We start from the raw sequence: 21,006 nt of genomic DNA, 5'->3' as shown, positions 1-21,006 counted from the left end.
TTGGTACAGAAGGGGTTAAGTCCCTATACTTATGCCATGCCAGCATCTGTCCACCCAGCTGCAACTCTCTGCCCTTTTTCCCATTGGGGAGATCTGCCTGTGCTCAACTTCACGTAGGCATATTGGGGCCTGCGGTTTATCACATGCAGGCACTTTGACGTCCTGCATTTTTATATTAAAGCCGGGCTGATTCCCTCACCCCTTTGGCTTATCTTGTGCAGTCATGCGCAGTTCACTTTGGATACACAAGGGGGCCTCCTCTCCCTGCCATCTCATACAGGTGCTGTGGCAAACTACTCTGCACAGGCACACTGACTCCATGCTTCCTGTGTTTATGCAGGAGCTCTCACACTTCATTGCTTCTGCTGTTCAGAATGCCCATGTGCAGTTTATCCACAATGACGTCTTCATGCCCCACGTGACATGGGTTTCCTGCTACACCTACTGTGATTACAGCAGTCATGTGTGTTACTTCTCGTGGTATCCTGACCCTGGGCTGCTGGCGTGCTACACACGGGTGGGTTATTAAATAATTACTGATACAGGAAAGATGTACCGTATATCTTTGTACCGTGTTAGCCAGTAGATAGTTTCAGAACTGGTTTTAGTTCCATAAAGATGCGCTAAATAATTACTTTCACTGTATTTAAGGGCGATTGGCCATAATGTGTCTCACTTCCCCTGACGAAGCCTCACTTGAGGGGGCGATACGTGTGGGGTTATGTCCGCTGTCCACTTAGATTTCTGACCCTCTTCTGGTAATATGCTGACATTGGGGCTTTTTTTTTGCATGTGTTTGCATTGTTTGAGCTTCCCTTCTGGGTTCATATTGTCCATCGGTTATTAGACTTGTGAGACGGTCCATATATATATTTTTCTTTGCTCTCCCCTTGGGGTTATTCTCCCTTTGTGATTATTATTCTATCGAGCTTTCCAGGTCCTATTGTACAGGTTATATTTATATGTATTGCTTTAGCCTCATGAGCCACTAGGAGAGGGGTTAGTTGAGGGTAATTTATTATCTACTCTCATGCATGTGGGTTATTAATTTTTCTCTGTGGACACAGTTCTATGGTTTTAAGTGTGTTTTAACCTCTTCCCGACCTTTGACGCTACGCAGGCATCATGAAAAGTCGTGCCAATATGACCCATGACGCCTATGTGGCGTCATGAATTGATTGCCCCCCTGTGGGTCGGGTGACCGGGGTCACTGAAAGGTCACCTGACCCGCACACAAAGGACCCTTCATAGTTAACCCCAGGCAGCGTGGCTTAGCCCCCACGTGCCTACGATCGCTCTGATTGGCAGTTTCACTTTTAACAGCCAATCAGAGCGATTGTAATATTTCACCAATGAAATTTGGTGAAATATTACAATCAAGCCATGGCCGATGCTGAAATAGCATCGGACATGGCTGGAGACCGAGACCCGACCCCCCCCCACACCGACTGACGGCACCGATCGGCAGCCGACGTCATAATCTGCCCCCCCGCCTTCCCTCCACTCCCCCCGCCCTCCGATTACCCCTCTCACCCTCCATGGTGCCTCCGAACTCCCGCTAGCTGTCCTGCCGTCCAGCATCATGGGTGCCACCGTCTTGGAAGATGGCGGGCGCATGCGCAGTGCGCCGAATCGAATCTGCAGCGCTGCAGATTCATTCATTTATTTTGATCACTATGATAAACTTTCACAGTGATCAAAATAAAAAAAAGTAAATCACCACCCCCCTAGGTAGGGACAAATAATAAAATAAAGAAAATATTTTTTTTTATTTTTCCATTAGGGTTAGGGTTGGGATTAGGGTTAGGGTTGGGATTAGGGTTAGGGTAGGGATTGGGATTAGGGTTAGGGGTGGGTTAGGGTTGGGATTACGGTTAGGCTTGTGGTTAGGGTTAGAGTTGGGGTTAGGGTTAGGGGTGTGTTGGGGTTAGGGTTGGGGTTAGAATTGAGGGGTTTTCACTGTTTAGGCACATCACGGGGTCTCCAAACGTGACATGACTCCACCATTTATTCCAGCCAATTTTGTGTTCAAAAAGTCAAACAGTGCTCCCTCCTTTCCGAGCCCCGACATGTGCCCAAACAGTGGTTTACCCCCACTTATGGGGTATCAGCGTACTCAAAAAAAAAAATTGCACAACAACTTTGGGGTATAATTTCTCAAGTTACCCTTCGGAAAATAAAAAATGGGGGCTAAAAGAATTATTTTTGTGGAAAAAAAAATGATTTTTTATTTTCACGGCTCTGCGTTATAAACTTCTGTGAAGCACTTGGGGGTTCAAAGTGCTCACCTCACATATAGATTAGTACCTTGGGTGGTCTAGTTTCCAAAATGGGGGCATCTGTGGGGGGTTTGCACTGTTTAGGTACATCAGGGGCTCTGCAAACGTAACATGACGCCCACAGACCATTCCATCAAGTCGGCATTTCAAAACGTCACTACTTCCCTTCCGAGCCCCAATGTGTGCCCAAACAGTGGTCCCCCCCACACATGGGGTACAGGCGTACTCAGGACAAGCTGGACAACAACTTTTGTGGTCCAATTTATCCTGTTACCCTTGTGAAAATAAAAAATAGTGGACTAAAAATCATTTTTTGAGGAAAAAAAAATATTTTTATCTTCACGGCTCTGTGTTATAAACTTCTGTGAAGCACCTGGGGGTTCAAAGTGCTCACTATGCATCTAGAAAAGTTCCTTAGGGGGTCTAGTTTCCAAAATGGGGTCATTTGTGGGGGAGCTCCAAAGTTTACGCACACAGGGGCTCTGCAAACACGACATAGTGTCTGCTAACGATTGGAGCTAATTTTCCATTCAAAAAGTCAAATGACGCTCCTTCCCTTCTGAGCCCTCCTGTGCGCCGAAACAGTGGTTCTCCCCCACATATGGGGTACCAGCGTACTCAGGACAAACTGGACAACAACTTTTGGGGTCCAATTTATCCTGTTATCCTTGGGAAAATAAAAAATAGCGGGCTAAAAAATCATTTTTGAGGAAAAAAAATAATTTTTTTCCATGGCTCTGTGTTTATATACTTCTGTGAAGCACTTGGGGGTTCAGAGTGCTCACTACACATCTAGATAACTTCCTTGTGGGGGTCTAGTTTCCAAAATGGGGTCACTTGTGGGGGTTTCTACTGTTTAGGCACATCAGGGGCTCTGCAAACGCAACATGACGCCCGCAGAACATTCCATCAAAGTCTGCATTCCAAAATGGCGCTCCTTCCCTTCTGAGCTCTCCCATGATCCCAAACAGTGGTTCCCCCCCACATATGGGGTATCTGTGTACTCAGGACAAATTGCACAACAACTTATGTGGTTCAATTTCTCCTGTTAGCCTTGTGAAAATAAAAAATAGTGGGCTAAAAAAATCATTTTTGAGCGAAAACAAAATGATTTTTTACTTTCACTGCTCTGCGTTATAAACTTCTGTGAAGCACTTGGGGGTTCAAAGTGCTCACCACACATCTAGATAAGTTCCTTCGGGGGTCTAGTTTCCAAAATGGGGTCACTTGTGGGGGAGATCCAATGTTTAGGCACTCAGGGGCTCTCCAAACGCGACATGGTGTGCGCTAAAGATTGTAGCTAATTTTCCAATCAAAAAGTCAAATGGCGCTCCTTCTCTTCCGAGCCCTGCTGTGCGCCCAAACAGTGGTTTATGACCACATATGAGGTATCGATGTACTCAGGGGAAATTGCCCAACAAATTTTAGGATACATTTTATCCTGTTGCCCATGTGAAAATGAAAAAACTGAGGCTAAATAAAATTTGTGAAAAAAAAGTACTTTTTTTTTTTTTTTTTTTTTTACGGATCAATTTGTGAAACACCTGGGGGTTCAAAGTGCTCAGAGCTATGCATCTAGATAAGTTCCTTGGAGGGTCTAAATTCCGAAATGGGGTAACTTGTGGGGGAGCTCCAATGTTTAGGCACACAGTGGCTCTCCAAACGCGACATGGCAACCGCTAAATATTCAAGCATATTTTCCAGGACGTCCTATCCTGACAGCACTATGGGGTTGTCCTTTCATCCTCACAGGGACAGGAAATGCGCGAGAGGTTAAAGGTCCTCTCCACACTCCAGTGTTTTTCCTGTCCCTGTAAGGACAGGCACGAGAGCGCCGCAGAAGCGCGGCATCCAGGAAAGCTTACCGGGAATAGCGAGATCCAAACTCCAGAACCTCCAGCCGGATGGCCCGGGGCAGCACCCCCCTAAGGGGGGTTCTCCGCCTAGTGTCCCGTGGAGCGCTGCTTCGGGACTCGGAGCCGCTTCCCCTCAGTGGGGCTCTCGGCTCCCGATGCATCAGCCAGAGACGCAGGAGACGCCGGCTGCCGCATCACCTCCGGGCGTCTGATGACAGCTTCCGGCAGTGCCATGACAGGCGCATCAGCGCAGCAGACAGGCGGCTCAACGGCAGAATCAAGGTAGGATAAAACCAGGGAGGTGGGCGACCGGACGGAAGACACGGTTCTTGCCCCCACCATGGAGAACGCCGCGCAGCCCAAGCAGCCAGCGTCCATGAGTAGGACCCTGGGGGGGCTGTATTGGCCAAAAGGCCGGAGCTTAATAAAACTCCTCTGCTTGCAGGAAAAGACAGCGCCAGCAGCCACAGCATCGACCTCCAGGTGACCCAAATGCCCCATATGCTCCATTAAACCACCGGGGTCATGGAAGAAACCCCTATGTGAGGAGTGCACCCTGAAGGTCATCAGAGGCGAACAGGCCTCTTTGTTTGCAGAGATGCGCACAATGGTCAGAGAGGAGGTCTAGGCATCTATCTCTGGACTGCTACCTATTCAGTCTTCCAGCCAGCCTCAGGCTAAGAGGCCAAGGCCGGAGTCCGATCGGTCGTCGGACGAGGAGATCCCCTGGATATGGGGAAAAGATACCTCTTTTCCTCGGATGAGCTTCTCAGCACCATGAGAAACACCATGCAGATCGAGGAGGCCCCAAAGACTAGATCCATCCAGGAAGAAATGTTCGGAGGACTGAGAGCAAGGATCCGTCAGGTCTTTCCAGTTAATGACCATATCCGTTCGATGATTCTGGAGGAATGGGAGGACGCCGAGAAACGACTAGTCATACCCCGAGACTTTAAACTTAGGCTGCCGTTTAGCCAGGAAGACATCATCACCTGGGATGAGGTGCCTAAAATTGACACCCCAGTGGTCAGGGTGTCAAAAAAGACTGATTCCCTTTGAAGATTCCTCCAGCCTCAAGGAGCCCATGGACAAAAAGGCCAATGTGCTCTTGAAAAGGGCTTGGGAGGCCTTGGTGGCGGTTATGAAGACAAATATAGCTGCCACATCGGTCGCCAGATCCATGCACCTATAGCCTTCCCTTGTTGAAAATCGCAATGGGATTCTTGGCGGATGCCTCTGCCGAATCCATACGGTTCACGGCCAGAAATAATTCTTTATCCAATGTGGCTCGTCGAGCAATTTGGATAAAGACCTGGTCAGGGGACTATCAGTCTAAGAATAGGTTGTGTGCCATACCCTTCTCGGGTGGGAAGGTATTTGGGCCAGCCTTAGATAAAATCCTGCAGAATGCCTCAGATGACAATAAAGGTCTTCCGGAGGAAAAACCAAAAAGATCATTTCCTTTTCAGTGGCCCCGATCCAACCAGAGGCAGGAATATAGAGGGAAGAGAAAATCTCCTCGCTGGGAGTACACAAAAGGGGGGAAAAGTAGGGCTCCTGCATCTCGCTCCAGGAGCAGGAGACAATGACGCCATACCGGTAGGGGGTCGCCTCAGACACTTTGCGGGGGCATGGGAGCTCATCTCCCAAAACCGGTGGATCCTTAATACGATCTCCCAGGGCTATACCTTCGAATTGACAGAGCCACCCCCAGCACAGTTTGTCGTAGCAAATCCTCAGTCCAGGACCCTTATATGGGCAGACATAAAAGACCTGCTAAAATCAGGGGTAGTAGTTCCAGTCCCAGAAAAGGAAAGGGGGCAGGGCCACTATTCAACACTCTTCACTGTAAAAAAAAAAACCATTAGGAGAAAGTCGCACTATCATAAACCTAAAACCACTAAATCGGTGGTTCCGATACAAGAGATTCCGAATGGAGTCTCTAAAGACCACCACCCTGCTATAGACCGGAACGCAGCTATGTGTACAATAGATCTAAAAAGCGCGTATTACCACGTTCCCATCCACCCTCACTCTCAGAAGTTCCTGCGCTTTGCATTAAAAAAAGGAAGCGGGTTCTGCCACTTTCAGTTTCAGGCTCTTCCCTTCGGCTTGGCTTCAGCACCTCGAGTATTTACGAAGCTGGTCGCCGAGATGGTGGCACACTTGAGGTAGAACGACATAATCATCGTGCCTTACCTAGACTACTTCCTGGTAATATCCCAGTCATCGGAGAAGTTAAAACAGCAACTAGTCTCGGTGGTAACCACGCTCGAAAGCCTAGGTTGGATCCTGAACAAGCAGAAATTGAACCTGCAGCCCAGTACCCAGAAGAAATTCCTGGGAGTCATGCTGGATTCCAGGAGAAAAATTTCATTTCTACCAAAGGAGAAAAAGAAACTCATCAGGGACAAGGTTCGTCAGCTATGGCGGGATCAGATATCCATCAGAAGATCCTGGGTACCCTGACCGCATGTGTAAGGTGGTGCCCATACAAGAAGCCTACAAAGGGAGATCTTAACAAAATGGGACAGATGGCAGTCCTCCCTGGACAAGAAGATTCGGCCGTCCCCAGCCTTGAAAGCATCGCTAAGATGGTGGATCAGTCACAGAAAAGTCAGCCAGGGGGTGCCTTGGATCCTATCACCATCCGTAACGATAGTCACGGACGCCAGCAGAGAAGGATGGGGAGCCCATCTGGAAGGAAGGTACCTGCAGGGAACATGCCCCAGGAACATCAGCATGCAGTCCTCAAATTACAGAGAGCTTCAAGCAGTGTGGGAGATGCGAAAACGAAGCAGCGCAGAGCTACAGGATCGATACATAAAAATGTCAGACAACATGACTACAGTAGCCTTCCTATGGCATCAAGGAGGCCCAAGACACAGGAAACTGCAGGACCTAGCAACCCGCATCCTCACCTGGGCAGAAAACAATGTTCGTTCCTTGTCAGCAGTACACCTAGAGGGCACCCAAAACAGCATGGCAGACTATCTAAGCAGACAGGAAGTCCGAGCCACCGAGTGGGAACTAAAGGAAGAAATCTTCGGAGAGCTATGTCACCGGTGGGGAACCCCCCAACTCAATCTTTACGCGACAAGGAAGAACGCCAAACTAAGGAGTTTCTACTCCCTCAACCCAGCAGACCATCCAGAAGGAGTCGACGCCCTAAGCCAAAGCTGGAGAAAGGATCTGCTGTACGGTTTTCCCCCTATCGCTATGATTCTGAGGGTTCTCAGGAAGACAGAGCACAGGTGATGCTATTCATACCAATCTGGCCCAAGCTAAGTCGGTTCCCTCGCCTGAAGAAAATGGCTCTGGAGGGACCAATCCACTAGCTGATGGCAGAAGATCTCCTGTCCCAGGGCCCAGTTCTGCACCCACATCCGGAAAACTCTCAGCTGGCAGCATGGATCCTGAGAGGGACATCTTAAAATCCAGAGGCCTATCCGACCAGGTGATTGCAACGTTGCAGGCTAGCCGTAAACCCGTTACGAGGGCTATATATCGGAAAATTTGGAGGAAGTTCTGCTCAGAAAGTGGTAGTACCCCCATAGATCAATCTTGCACGAATATCCCTTAGATCCTTGCCTTCCTGCAGGCAGGATTTAGTAAAGGCCTAACTCCAAGCACGTTGAAAGTCCAGATAGCAGCCCTGAATACTTTCTTTAATGTCTCTTTAGCCTCTCATCCATGGATAGCGCGGTTCACAAAAGCCATCCAAAAATTAAGACCCACATTAAGGAAAACCGTTCCCCCGTGGGAGCTAAATCTGGTACTTAACGCCTTATGCAGTCCGCCTTACGAGCCAATATCCGAAATAGACATCACAAGGCTCACACAAAAAAACATATTTCTGGTAGCCATCACCTCAGCCAAGCGGCTGGGAGAAATCAGGGCCCTGTCAGTCCAGAATCCCTACATGCAGATCTTTGAGGACCGCATAAAACTAAGACTAAACCCAGGTTTCCTCCCTAAGGTAGTATCTCCCCAGAACTTAAACCAGGAGATAGTCCTACCCTCATTCTGCCCATCTCCGAAAAATGATAAAGATAAACTTTCACTTATTGGACGTCAGACGAGAAGTCACACACTATCTAGAGGTCACGCAGGAGTGGTGACAGGACACAAGACTGTTTGTTCAGTATGGGGGTAAGAATAGGGGTAGGGCTGCATCTACACACACCCTAGCAAGATGGATAACATCAGTCATCGCCTCTGAATATGAAGCAAGAGGGTTACCCATACCAGAGGGGCTTAGAACCCATTCCACCAGGGCAATGGCAACATCATGGGCAGAGAGGGCATGGACCTCAGTAGAACAGATATGCAGGGCCACCACCTGGTCTACACTAAACACTTTCTGTAGACATTACAAATTGGACACGTTAACAGCCAGTCAGATGACCTTTGGTCGTAAGGTGTTGCAAGCTGTAGTCCCACCCTAAGCGAATTCTTACATTGGTATTCCCCCATGGTGCTGTCAGGATAGGACTTCCTGGAAAACAGAGATTAGACCTACCGGTAATGTTATTTCCAGGAGTCCATCCTGACAGCACTGGTAGTTCCCTCCCGATGATTTGTATTTGAGTTACTATGCTTGTACTAAAATCTCAATAAATATTAATTACATCCATACTAGTGTGGTACTTGGAAAAATCACTGGAGTGTGGAGAGGGGAGGGGACCTTTAACCTCTCGTGCATTTCCTGTCCCTGTAAGGATGAAAGGACAACCCCATGGTGCTTTCAGGATGGACTCCTGGAAATAACATTACTGGTAGGTCTAATCTCCGTTTTCCATTCAAAAAGTCAAATCGCGCTCCTTCCCTTCTGAGCCCTGCCATGCGCCCAAACAGTGGTTTAAGACCACATATGAGGTATCGGTGTACTCAGGAGAAATTGCCCAACAAATTTTAGTATCCATTTTATCCTGTTACGCATGTGAAAATGAAAAAACTGATGCTAAAAGAAAATTTTTTTGGAAAAATTAAAACGTCCATTTTTTCCTTCCACGTTGCTTTAGTTCCTGTGAAGCACCTGAAGGGTTAATAATCTTCTTGAATGTAGTTTTGAGTAGCATGAGGGGTGCAGTTTTTAGAATGGTGTCACTTTTGGGTATTTTCTGCCATATAGACCCCTCAAAGTGACTTCAAATGTGAGGTGGTCCCTAAAAAAAATGGTTTTGTAAATTTTGTTGTAAAAATGAGAAATCGCTGGTCAACTTTTAACCCTTATAACTTCCTAACAAGAAAAAATGTTTCCAAAATTGTGCTGATGTAAAGTAGACATGTGGGAAATGTTATTTATTAACTATTTTGTGTCACATAACTCTCTGGTTTAACAGAATAAAAATTCAAAATTGCAAAATTTTCAACATTTTTGCCAAATTTCTGTTATTTTTCACAAATAAAGGCAAAAATTATCTACCTAAATTTACCACTAACATGAAGCCCAATATGTCACGAAAACACAATCTCGGAATCGCTAGGATACGTTGAAGCGTTCCTGAGTTATTACCTCATAAAGGGAGATTGGTCAGAATTGCAAAAAATGGCCAGGTCATTAAGGTCAAAATAGGCTGGGTCATGAAGGGGTTAATTGTACTGTGTGCCAATAAAATTGTTATTTATATTTTTCATATATATTTTTCTGTGGTGTGCGTTTTTCCGGTAGTACTTTTTTCACTTCTTTAACCATAGCTTCGTTTGACTACTTGGTTGCACCCCTATTTCATACATATACCGTAATTATTTATATAACGCGGTGCACCAAAATATGTATTTTTTTATCCTTATACTTGTGAAAGTATGCCACATGTGTGCCCATTTCCGCAAGTCGGCAGTGCTGCAGCAATGTTTGCAACTTCCTGCTCTCCGACTGGTGTGTGATGTCACCACGCATTGAAAGTCAATCTTACATATGTTGGCAAGGCTTTGTGAGCAGCAGAAGGCAGTAGTTGAATACCAGCTACATCATACATGTCAGTATTCCAGTCAGCCTCTGCACATAAGGGCTCATGAGTAAGCATGGATATCTGACATCTGTGCGGTACTCCAAAACTTTTAGGACTCGACCAAAATAGTGAGCAGCGATGACAAAATAATCAGCGTCACTATCTCGCTTCTCTGTCTGCTGAAATGCTCGCTGCTCACAATTAAAGATGAGACTTTGCAGGCAGAGCAAGTTGAGATGGAGCAAGAAACTATACTGTGTAATGCGACACAACTCAACCTGATTTTTGTCTTCTTAACGCAGATTGAGTGTGATGTAGGAACAAGAGTGTGTTACTTGCAATTTAGATGGTATTACCCACACCACCTTCATCCTGTCTGTTCAGTGTGGATTGCCTGAAGGCGAGGAGGTGGGGACAGGGAATTCTTGGCTTTTGGCAGTCTGGCACACATTGCTGAGTTTATATTCCGCTGCCTTCCCTGTGACCCTCGAGTTGTATGCATTTTGGCCAACACTAATTACTGATTAGTCACCCTTCTAGACCCTTTACATCTCTCCTTCTTGTGGTGGAGAGGTCTAATAAAATGTTGCAGTACCAGAAGGCCCTAGTTGAAGAATTAATAAAAATATTCCCATCTGACAATGCTGGCAGCAGAGGTCACAGTTCCATGGACAAACAAGGAGTGGAGACTAAGGAGAGACACACCAGATGCAGCAAAGGCAGGGAAACACACTCAAAGGTGTAGAACAGTTTTCTCAGACCCTCTGAACGCCCAGAATCTGATGCCATGGGTACTCTGACGAGGTGGGAAAACTTATGGAAGATGCTGAAGAAGTATCTTGCTGACCATACCAGCGTCCTATATGATTCAACTGTGCCTTACAACTACTGGGTATGCAAGCCAGACACGTCACATGAAATGTCTCTCTACGCCTTGGAGAACCTGAAATGCCCTGCCACTAGCATTTCATCAGAGTGGGTTTTAATGCTGCCTGGAGTATTATATCCGATAGGCGCATCCACCTGGCAACTGAAAATGCTGACCAGCTGACTCTTATCAAAATGAACAAGAGCTGGATTAGGCCAGACTTCTGTACCCCACTAGATGACAGCAGCAGAATATAAACTCAAATCCAGTGTTGTTGTTTTTTCCTGGTCTATTCGAATGCATCCCTTCCCACCGAAACATGGGTGTATGCTTCAGGATTTTGTATTTTTGTCTCGTTCTCCTCCTTCTCCTCCACCATCATATCAAAAGGGTGACCATGCTACCCTTGCTATAAATTTTTTAAGGGTGCTTATGATATCCACATTAACAATTTTTGAGGCTTACCTTGAACATTCGTTTATAGTTATATGTATAACCCCCAGGGGTAAATGTTTTTCAGCCCATGCACTTTGTGCATGGGCATAACCAGTCTAGGATACCCACTCCTTAATAATGGGAAACAAATGTTTTCTGACCCTCCATTATGTGTCTTCAAAGGGGTATTGGAGTGCCTCCTTCTAATTTTTGGCACCCCTTGCACTTAGTGCATGCGATTTACCTGTTTAGGAGACCCACTCCTTAGTAATGGGAAAAAATGCTTTTCTGTGGATCAACCTACTAGTTGAGGGAACATGTTTTGAAACCAAAAGAGCTGATGGGCTCTATTAGTAAATCATCCAGTACCAGTGCCTTATTGTGGGCTGTCAGTTGGTCATCATATAGGCATACAATATTTCACAGCCAGGACAGGAGAGTTTGTACAGGAAGTACAGAAGATCATGGTGTCTTCAATATCAGGCTGAGTAGATGCAAAATGCTCTACTATATTCCCCAGCAGGGTTGATGAAATAGCAGTCCTTGGTGCTGCTTCATTAAACTAATTGCTTTTTCAGTGCTAATTCAAATAGATTCTGTTCTGTCATAATAATACCACTTTCATCTGCATTTGGTGTAGGGTGAGGTGTGGCACTAGGTATAGCATATGACAGGCATCTAGTCAGGGATTATTGCCTTGCTGCTGTTTTTTTCCATACACTCATTGACAGATTCATGTTTTTTACAGACATCTGTGCTCAGATATTCATCAAAGCTGGCAATGTTACTTGCGTTACTCCACAGTTTCTTGCTGCTATGTACAAGAAAAAGAAAATTTGAGGTCTGCTACAAATCCCTTCTATATTCTATAATATAACTCTAATCTGCAATTTGTCTATGGTGAGGTGTGGTAGTAGGAATAGTGTATGACAGGCAGGGATTATTGCATTATAAATTGTAACCCTTGTTGCTGTTTTTTTTCCATGCACTCATTAACTGATATATGTTTTTTACAGTGTTCTGTACTCATCATTCTAATTCATCAAAGCATAGCATCCCTACAAGAGAGAATAAGAACTAAGTTCCAGAGGGATTACGAAGACTACCTATAGGAACTAGACTACAAATGGAACAAATCGTCATGTTCAGATCTGTGGTGTACGTACTATGGCGCAAGACAAGGATCATTCAGCACTGACGGTGATGGCTCTACAGGCCCACAGACCAAGGGGATTTTTTTAGCAAGGCAATAGCTGCTGAGGGGCAGCATACGACCTACATGAGGAGACTGACACGGAGGGCCACTCGTAACCGTATACACCGGTGATCGCACGACGACAAGATCTCAGGTAAGGCCCCAAACTTGGTGGTCCACATATCATCGTACACATTGAGCACGGTGGAACTAACAGTGCTCCAATGCGGCCTCTCCTTCTGCCCTACTCCCTCCTGGGATAAATTAAGGCTGGAACAAGACCTCCAGTGCCTTTTTCGTAATATTCGTCTGAAGACTCACTTCGGACTACAACAGGATGTTACTCAGAACAGAGCCTCTCTAGTCAGGGACCTTTCTGCTCCTGAACAATCCATCTCCCCACTGGGGCTCCATAATACCAGTGCCTTTAATCCACCATGCAGCAACCATACATCCGGCACCTGTATAGACATCATACACAGGAATATAGATCAGATCCTAGATAAATGCTAGAAGGGCTCCTTCCTCACTAGTAGCAATATAGCACCAGTTGAGAAACAAGCCATTGATTCCCTTAGAAATAATGTACACATAATCATTAAACTGGCTGACAAGGGCAGGGCAATTGTCATCATGAACCAAGCCGATTACATCACTGAGATTACATGCCAACTTTCTGATATACAGACCTATAAAAAAATTCTCCATGACCCCACAACCACAATCAGGATCAAAATAGAATACATATTCCATAAATATCTCCCTCAACACCAATGAGCAGAAAACCACCACCTTTCTTACCAATCCACACCCAGTTACCCCAGTCTTTTATGTTTTAACAAAAATCCATAAATCCTGAACCAACCCCATGGGCCGACCAATCGAAGCATCCACAGATTCTATACTATCTTCACTCCACTCATCAAAACACCTGGTCTTTCATTCTTGACACGGGACATTTCCTCAACACCATAAGACAGACAACGGATAGGGATGAGCAAGTATACTTGTTAGGATTCGGTACTCGGCGAGTAATGCGGTACTCGTGGTACTCAAATCCTGGCGAGTAAATTTCACTACTCGCCTCGCAATACACGGCACAGAGCCCGCACAGTCCCCACACTGCCCAGCACAGTCCTGTACAGTCCCCGCACAGTCTCCGCACAGTCCTGCACAGTCTTTGCACAGTCCCCGCCCAGCACACACACAGCCCATTACTTGCATTTCCCATAGACTTACATTGGACTCGCTACTCGTTACAAGTACCCGAGTATTAGGAGCTACTTGTAACGAGTACAGCGAGTCCGAGTATTTCACTACTCGCTCATCCCTAATAACTGATATTACCTCCAAATGCTTCACATTAACAGCCTTTACATATCCATCAGACATGATCTAGGCCTAAATGCTGTATAAAACCTACTGGAAATCTCCAACCTTACCCACAACGCTAAACAAATGTGTCTAGATTGCTTATCAGTAGTACTACACAAAAACGTTTTCATGTTCGGGGACCAATTTTTTTTCTACAAGTCTGTGGTACAGCCTTAGGCTCTAATGTGGCGACATCCTATCCTAACTGTTACATGCTTTTGAACTGCTAATACTTCTGAACATGACTACATCTATTCCAAAGATCTCTTCAAGAGATACACTAAATGCTGGCTCAGGTTCATAGAGGACATATTCTGTATATGAAACGGCACACCTGATACACTGCTCCTTTTTTTCTACATATCTAAACTCTTTGAAACCTGAATTGCAGTTCACACTTAACTTGGATACAACTAAAATCTCGATTCTGGACACAATTGAGCTTAAGGACAATGAGGGCAATCTCACCACAGTCATCTACACTAAACGAACACACTGCAATAACATCTTACATTACTCTAGCTGACACTCCAAGGTAATGAAAAACAGCCCACCCTGTTCCAAGTTCCAACTTGTCTCAAGAACAGTTTCAGATAAAAACTTGATACCTAACCACCTTGACGAAATGTCGCGTAAATTTCTAGATAGAAAGTACCCTGAATAGATCCTCAAAAGAGAAAAACAGAGGATTATCAATGTTACACCCTCAGTTACTCCTACCTCCAAAGCAGAACGGGTCTCATTTGTACACACACATCACCCGGTTATGCCCAAGATATACAACATTATCAAAAAACATTGGCTTCTCTTAACAAGAGCATACCCACACACAGAGGCATTTAAAACACCGGCTCTGATATGCAAAAGGAGACCCAGAAACTTTAGGGATCACCTAGTGAAAGCTGACGTGGATAGCCTCCTCAACCAACCCAAAGATTTCTCCGGACTGAAAGGACGGGCACATTCCCTTGCCTGCCTATGGTGTGCATGTGTGACGCCCCCAGGGGTATGGTCGCCATATTGGCTTTGCCTTCCTCCAGGGGAGGATAATGCCAGGCTTGGAAGCAGTGATGGGTCTCTCCAGCAGTTAACCTAATGCATGCAACACAGTTCCACTCCGGGCCACCAGGGGGAACTCTGAACCAGGATTGAGGAGCGGAGTACTCTCTGAGGGTAAAGAGAAAGGAATAGTGAGATAGTGTGAGGAGGTCCACGTGTGCAGACGTGTGGAGTGGGGTGAAGGTTGAGCTCCATCACCGCTAGAGCGCAAAGACTGGAGCCTGGTCTCCACGGTGGTATGGATACTAACGGTCCTGCCACAGATACCAGAGGAGGAGGAGGCTGTAAATGCCCTGCTCTCACCAAAGACTTGGGACACAACAGCAATTGAATAGAGAGCCAGGACTCAGGAGAGGAGTCCCCGAGAGAGGCTACAGCTGTCTGTCATACAAGTAAAGTTCTAGGAACATCTGAAGAGAGGCATTTCAGAGTAACTAAGTACTGGAGTGCTTCACACTACAAAGCGCTAGGAAGGAGACTGCACAGCCCTTCTGCTGAGAGAGAATCCTGATCTGCTTCCAGGCTAACCTGCTCCAATACCACCTGTAATCAGGGCTCTGGACTGCATATACTCAGTAAAGGTACAGAAACTACAACCGCTGTGTCTTGTCTGTTCCCTACGCTTTCGGCACTGCTACATCCCCGTGCCAGCTACACCATCTACACTGCCCTGGGACTACAGCTCCACCTGTGGGAGCTTTACCATCTAAGCTGCACATACCATCAGTCCCAGCAGATCTGTATGCAGCGTTGGCCTAACACCATATTTGCCAAACACCACAGGTGGCGTCACAAACTATTCTACCATTAACTACATCTCCCCATTGCTTGGGCGCCCAGGGCCACGGACCGGGTCACCGCTGCTGTGACACATCCCCCTGACACCGGCCCGGTACCGAGTACCCCCCCCACAGCCCTGGGAGGGAAACCCACATGTTGCTCCAACATAATCAAGTGACATTGCTGCATTGCTCACCCACACACACGAAAATGCCATAGAATTAGAGGTTTCTACACCTGTGAGACGAACTTCGCAGTGTACATGATCAAATGTTCATGCGGCCTGCAATATATAAGGGGAAACCACACAGCATGTGCCGGACTGAATAACAGGGTCCTTCCCTGGAGGAAGATCTGGCTAGTCCCGTGTTTGAGACTCTTAAATGAGGCTCCACTGACTTTATTTGCATATTCAAATTTCCCAGGGAGCATTGCACCTAGGATTTCACTGATTGAGCGCCTTTGCTGGCTGCCGCAGTGTTTTCTTTGACTGGTCTCCCTGAGGTCAGTGATTGTTTCGTGATGTTGGTCTACTAGACATTGCTGCTACCTAGCCAGAATCCTACTCCACAGTGATGAGGGGCAACACCCTGAAACAGCTGTCTGTGGATGGATACCTGGCCTTGGTATTTCCCTTGTCATATCTGTAAACTCGTAAAGAGCTGGATATTGACTTAAAGGGCCACTTAATATGGTAGTAATGGTGGTTTCAGAAAGGAGCCACACCTTGGCTGGGTCCTTCCCTGGAGGAAGATCTGGCTAGTCCCGTGTTTGAGACTCTTAAATGAGGCTCCACGGACTTTATTTGCATATTCGTATTTCCCAGGGAGCATTGCACCTAGGATTTCACTGACTGAGCGCCTTTGCCAGCTGCCGCAGTGTTTTCTTTGACTGGTCTCCCTGAGGTCAGTGATTTGTTTCGTGATGTTGGACTGAATAAGAAGTCATAAATCTAACATCAGGTGTAAAAAAGTGTGGCTCCCACTATCCCACCATTTTATAGCTGCCAGTCACTTGGTATCACAACTGAGTTCCAGGTCATAGAACATATTGACAAGCCAAGACGAGGGGGGGGGAGGCTACTTTCACAGGCTGGTTTCAAGCGGTTTTTTGTGCTGCGTTTTTGCGCATGCATTTTTTTTTCCTATACTTAACATGGGTTCGCATTGGCACACGTTTGTATGCGCATGCGTTTTTTTTAGCATGCGCCCGTTGTATGCATGATGCATTTTTATGCACGTTTGCACTGCGTTTTCTTGTTTTTTATGTGCATGGTTTTTGCAAAAAAATGCATGCGTTTTTTTGCACTGACGTGTGCATGACCATGTGCACATCAGTGCTCCCATAGACTTTAATGGGCTTTTGGCTGAATTTCGTGCGCATTGCATGTGTTTTTTTGAGACAGGTCGGACGCACAAAAAATGCAACAGGTTGCATTTTGTGGGCCCGGGCGCACACTACAAAAGAACGCATGTGCATACAAACGCATGACAATGCGCACCCATGTTAAGTATAGGGAAAAAAAGCGCATGCGCAAAAACGCAGCGCAAAGAATTGCAAGTGTGAAACTAGCCTAACCACGTTAAATTGCTCACAGAGAGAATGCTTCTGGATCCACACTCTACAAATTCTAGCACCCAAGGTTTTGAATAGAGAACTGGACTTGATTGTCAACTAAACATTTTCACACTGGCATGTACCCCTCTCCCAATGGGACTAGTCAGCTGTTATCTTCTGCTTTACCATTTGAACAGTAAATATAATGTATGTTTATGTGTTTCTATGTTTTCCTATATCTTGTACCTACTGTACCCTATGCAATTTATACTGTAAGGAGGTGAAGTGCAGGAAGAGCCGGGGGGGGGGCTGCCACCTCTGCTCCATGCCCGGAACCATTGAGCAGGGCAGCAGGTTCCCCGGGGGACAGAGAAGGGGCTGAGCACAGGAAGCCAGCAGAGCAGAGAGCGGCAAAACAGCGCGCGCTTTCCTCAGAGCAGCCTGGGCTGGAGACGGGGGAGGACGCTGATGCAGGCGGGAAGAGAGACAGAGCTCCCGGTCACAGAGTAAAGACTGGGGTAGCGCGCACAGAAATGGCAGACCGTGAGTACGTGAGACTGTGTACTGCGGAGACAGCAAAGGTGCGCCCTGACCCCTGTGGACAGGCTGAGACCCGCAGAGAAGCGGAGGCCGTAGCCCGTGACTACGTAAAGCTGGAGTCTGCAGTGACAGATGAGGTGTGTCCTGACCCCTGTGTGAAGTCTGTGTCTAGTGTGAAGGCAGCAGCATGTGTAGAGTCAGTGATCCGTGCTGAGAGATCTAACAGGGGACGGAGTGTTGTTTCCCCTGGGAGCGACTGTGTGCTGTGATAAGACATTTCCCTGCAAAGAGACTGCGCCCAGTGACAGGGCTGTGACCTGCTTTGAGAGACTATACCACATACAAAGTTCCGGTGACCCTTGTGTTAATGCAGAGCCCCTGATTCCGGTGGGAAAGCACCACTGTGGAGATGGAAAGAATGTCTTGGAGCATAAGGGATATCGTTTGTCTCATTCCCCTCTGGCTCCAGCAGCAACCCCACATATTTCGGCTGGGCATTGTTAAAGGCACAGGATACAGAGTGCTTCCGACTACAAGCACTGCTGGTGATTCAGCACAAACGTTGGAGAAGAGTGAGCCCATCAATCAGGACCCCTGCAGACTGATAAGTTCCCCATAGGAAAATTACCTTTATTGCTGTTCAATACTGTTTATGCTTTTTGGCTGCTTGCCTAACTTGTTTTCATATTATGTCAATACTTCACCGTTATTTTGCCTGTATTATTCCCTGTAAATAAACCTCCCCTTTAACTGTTGGTCCGTCTGTTCCATGGTGACATACTCATCCCTGCACCTTATTACAATACCATTACAATTATCTCCCTGGTTAGTAATGTAATCTCTTACATGATAGCGCTTACTGTGTGTGTGTTGGTTAACACTCGCTTGGCAGCAGACTAATATAGACAGGCATGGTTTTTCACACAAAACTGTCCATACGGTTTATTTAAAACATCATAATCTGCACCGTAAGCAATGCTGCATATCATCAGCTCACACATAGTCCATTACTTCATCATGTATGGCTTTACAGTGCATTCTGTAAGTTACGCCTGACTCTCTCCAGTCACCGGGTGACCGCACAGTTCAGTAACTGACCTTTGTCAGTGAACATAGTTCCTTCCCCATACCTGGGGTTACCTTTCAGGAGTTCCTGCTCCACAGGCTGACTCCTCGTCAGTCCAAGGTCCTCAACAGAATGAGATCTTCCTCAATGCAGGGCCGTCCCAGGTTCTGAACATACATGTGGCTTGTCCTGGCGCTATTCAGGACATTTGTCCAACACCCAGGCCACCTGGTCCGAGGTCTTACCGCATGCTCTTCAGGAAGTTCATCCCCACCTGGGACCTTCCAACACAGACCTTCAAGGACCTAGCACTCTGAACCATTCAGGTCCATACACTCTGACCATGTGACCAGACCTCAGTCACATTATGTGGTTGTATCCACCCCCATGGATGGGCGGTGCATGTGTGGTTAGTCAATTCCCACCCAGCTCTCTGACTAACCCTATAAGACCCCCTTATTAGTAAACACAACAAACAATTGTGGAACTATAATTCCCAGCATAACCATATCAGTTTGGACTTACAGTGCAGAGGACCTCTGCGACACATACCGGCCATTTACAATAATGCCAGTCCCTAATTCACCATCATAATTATGCCTCTAAGCACATCCTGAAGCTCACACACAGTGCCCCCTATCTGTAGCAGGGGTCACTGTCTCACAGTATATATTAATTATGCAAATTGTCTCCAGAGAGGAAGAGGACTAAAACTAGTGCCACCTATTGGAAGTAGCAATCCTAAAAGTCAATGTCGACCCTTTAGCGAGCCTTGTTACATGACTTAGGATAAAAGCCAAGCCAGAATCTCAAATTTCAGACACTGTGTTTCGGGGTACTGCCCCTCGTCAGTGCAGAGTGTGAGATCTGGTTTGGCTGTGAGAGAGGCGTCTGACCGATATCCCAGAAGTATCATTTCTCCTTGCGGAGAATGACAGTATATATTGATTCATGATTTTTTTTCCTATTTTCCATCTAACCCTTGTCTTACCACCTCTAGACCCACTAATTTCCCTGTCCAATTTTTCTTATATCCTTCAGGTATAAGAAATATGTGGCAACATCACCTTTATTTTTATTTTAATGAAATTTTTTGGGGCCATTATTTTTTATCTTTCATTTTATTTTACTAATGTATCATATTCTCATTTTTTTCTTTTTTTTTCTTTTCATTTTTTGATATCTTAATTTCTCATAATTCTTCAATTTATTTTCAACTTTTCTCCCAGTCTCATTGATTATTCCTTTTCATTGTACTTTGTGTCCCCAGGCCACCACTTATCTTCTATGTTTCATACTGGTACTCCCTCAACCTTACTCCTCTATAAGCAACACACCAGGGATCACCTCATACAAGCATTACACTTGCACGCAGCTAATGTACACATCAGCGCTACAGTGCTCCCCGGTACACCACTGTGCAAGGCACCCACAGGCTTGGGCTCCAGGCCTCACTCTCATTCCCCCAGCACGGTGGCGCTTCTGCACAGACACCGGTCTACACACCCCTCTCTGACCTCTCTTCCGGCATGCGAACACCAGAAGTGAGCATGCAGCCAGCATACATAGGAACCACTGCCACCAATGCTAATAGATCACCACAGGAAGCGCATGGCACACTTCATACCCAACATACATGGATAAGGTCAGTGCTGGTCTTCCCCCTTCACCTGCTGGATTAACAGTATCCACCATAATTGCTTATACTTTTCTCCCCATAGCCCCTGCTGGGTCACAATACCCCTCTCCCTATATGAAAAGCCTGCCTGCTTATACAACTTCTATTGCCAACTCTAGGTTAGTATACAGGGTTTACTTCATTTATTGCCTTTTCTACCCCTCTGCTCTTCAGCATGTCTATACTTCCACCTTCCTGCTCCATATCATGGGAACTCTCCAGACTTTTGGCTTTTATCCTAAAGGGCATGTCACACTAAGAGATATCGCTAGCAATATCGCTATAACTAGTGACGTTATAGCGATATTGCTAGCGATATCTCTGTGTCTGATACCAACGACCGGCTCCCCCGCTGGTTATCGCTG

At 46.3% G+C, this 21,006-nt stretch overlaps 1 protein-coding gene and 1 long non-coding RNA gene across 2 annotated transcripts in view; one reads left to right on the top strand and one right to left on the bottom strand.

Annotated features, from left to right (window-relative positions):
- Positions 1-21,006, bottom strand: part of ANKRD33B (ankyrin repeat domain 33B) — a 1,334,158-nt gene that overhangs the window by 546,676 nt on the left and 766,476 nt on the right. The window lies entirely within an intron of this gene.
- The window catches only part of LOC141099667 (uncharacterized), a 57,635-nt gene continuing 36,889 nt past the window's right edge, over positions 261-21,006 (top strand). The window contains exons 1-2 of the long non-coding RNA XR_012234501.1: positions 261-517; positions 12,409-12,741. This is a non-coding gene — a long non-coding RNA (uncharacterized lncRNA). The remainder of the gene's footprint in view (positions 518-12,408; positions 12,742-21,006) is intronic.

The sequence above is a fragment of the Dendrobates tinctorius genome, unplaced genomic scaffold, assembly GCF_039654945.1.
Source record: "Dendrobates tinctorius isolate UK_male_01 unplaced genomic scaffold, ASM3965494v1 ptg000100l, whole genome shotgun sequence".
In the NCBI taxonomy this organism is placed as follows: domain Eukaryota; kingdom Metazoa; phylum Chordata; class Amphibia; order Anura; family Dendrobatidae; genus Dendrobates; species Dendrobates tinctorius.
This window is presented reverse-complemented; position numbering and strand designations above follow the sequence as displayed.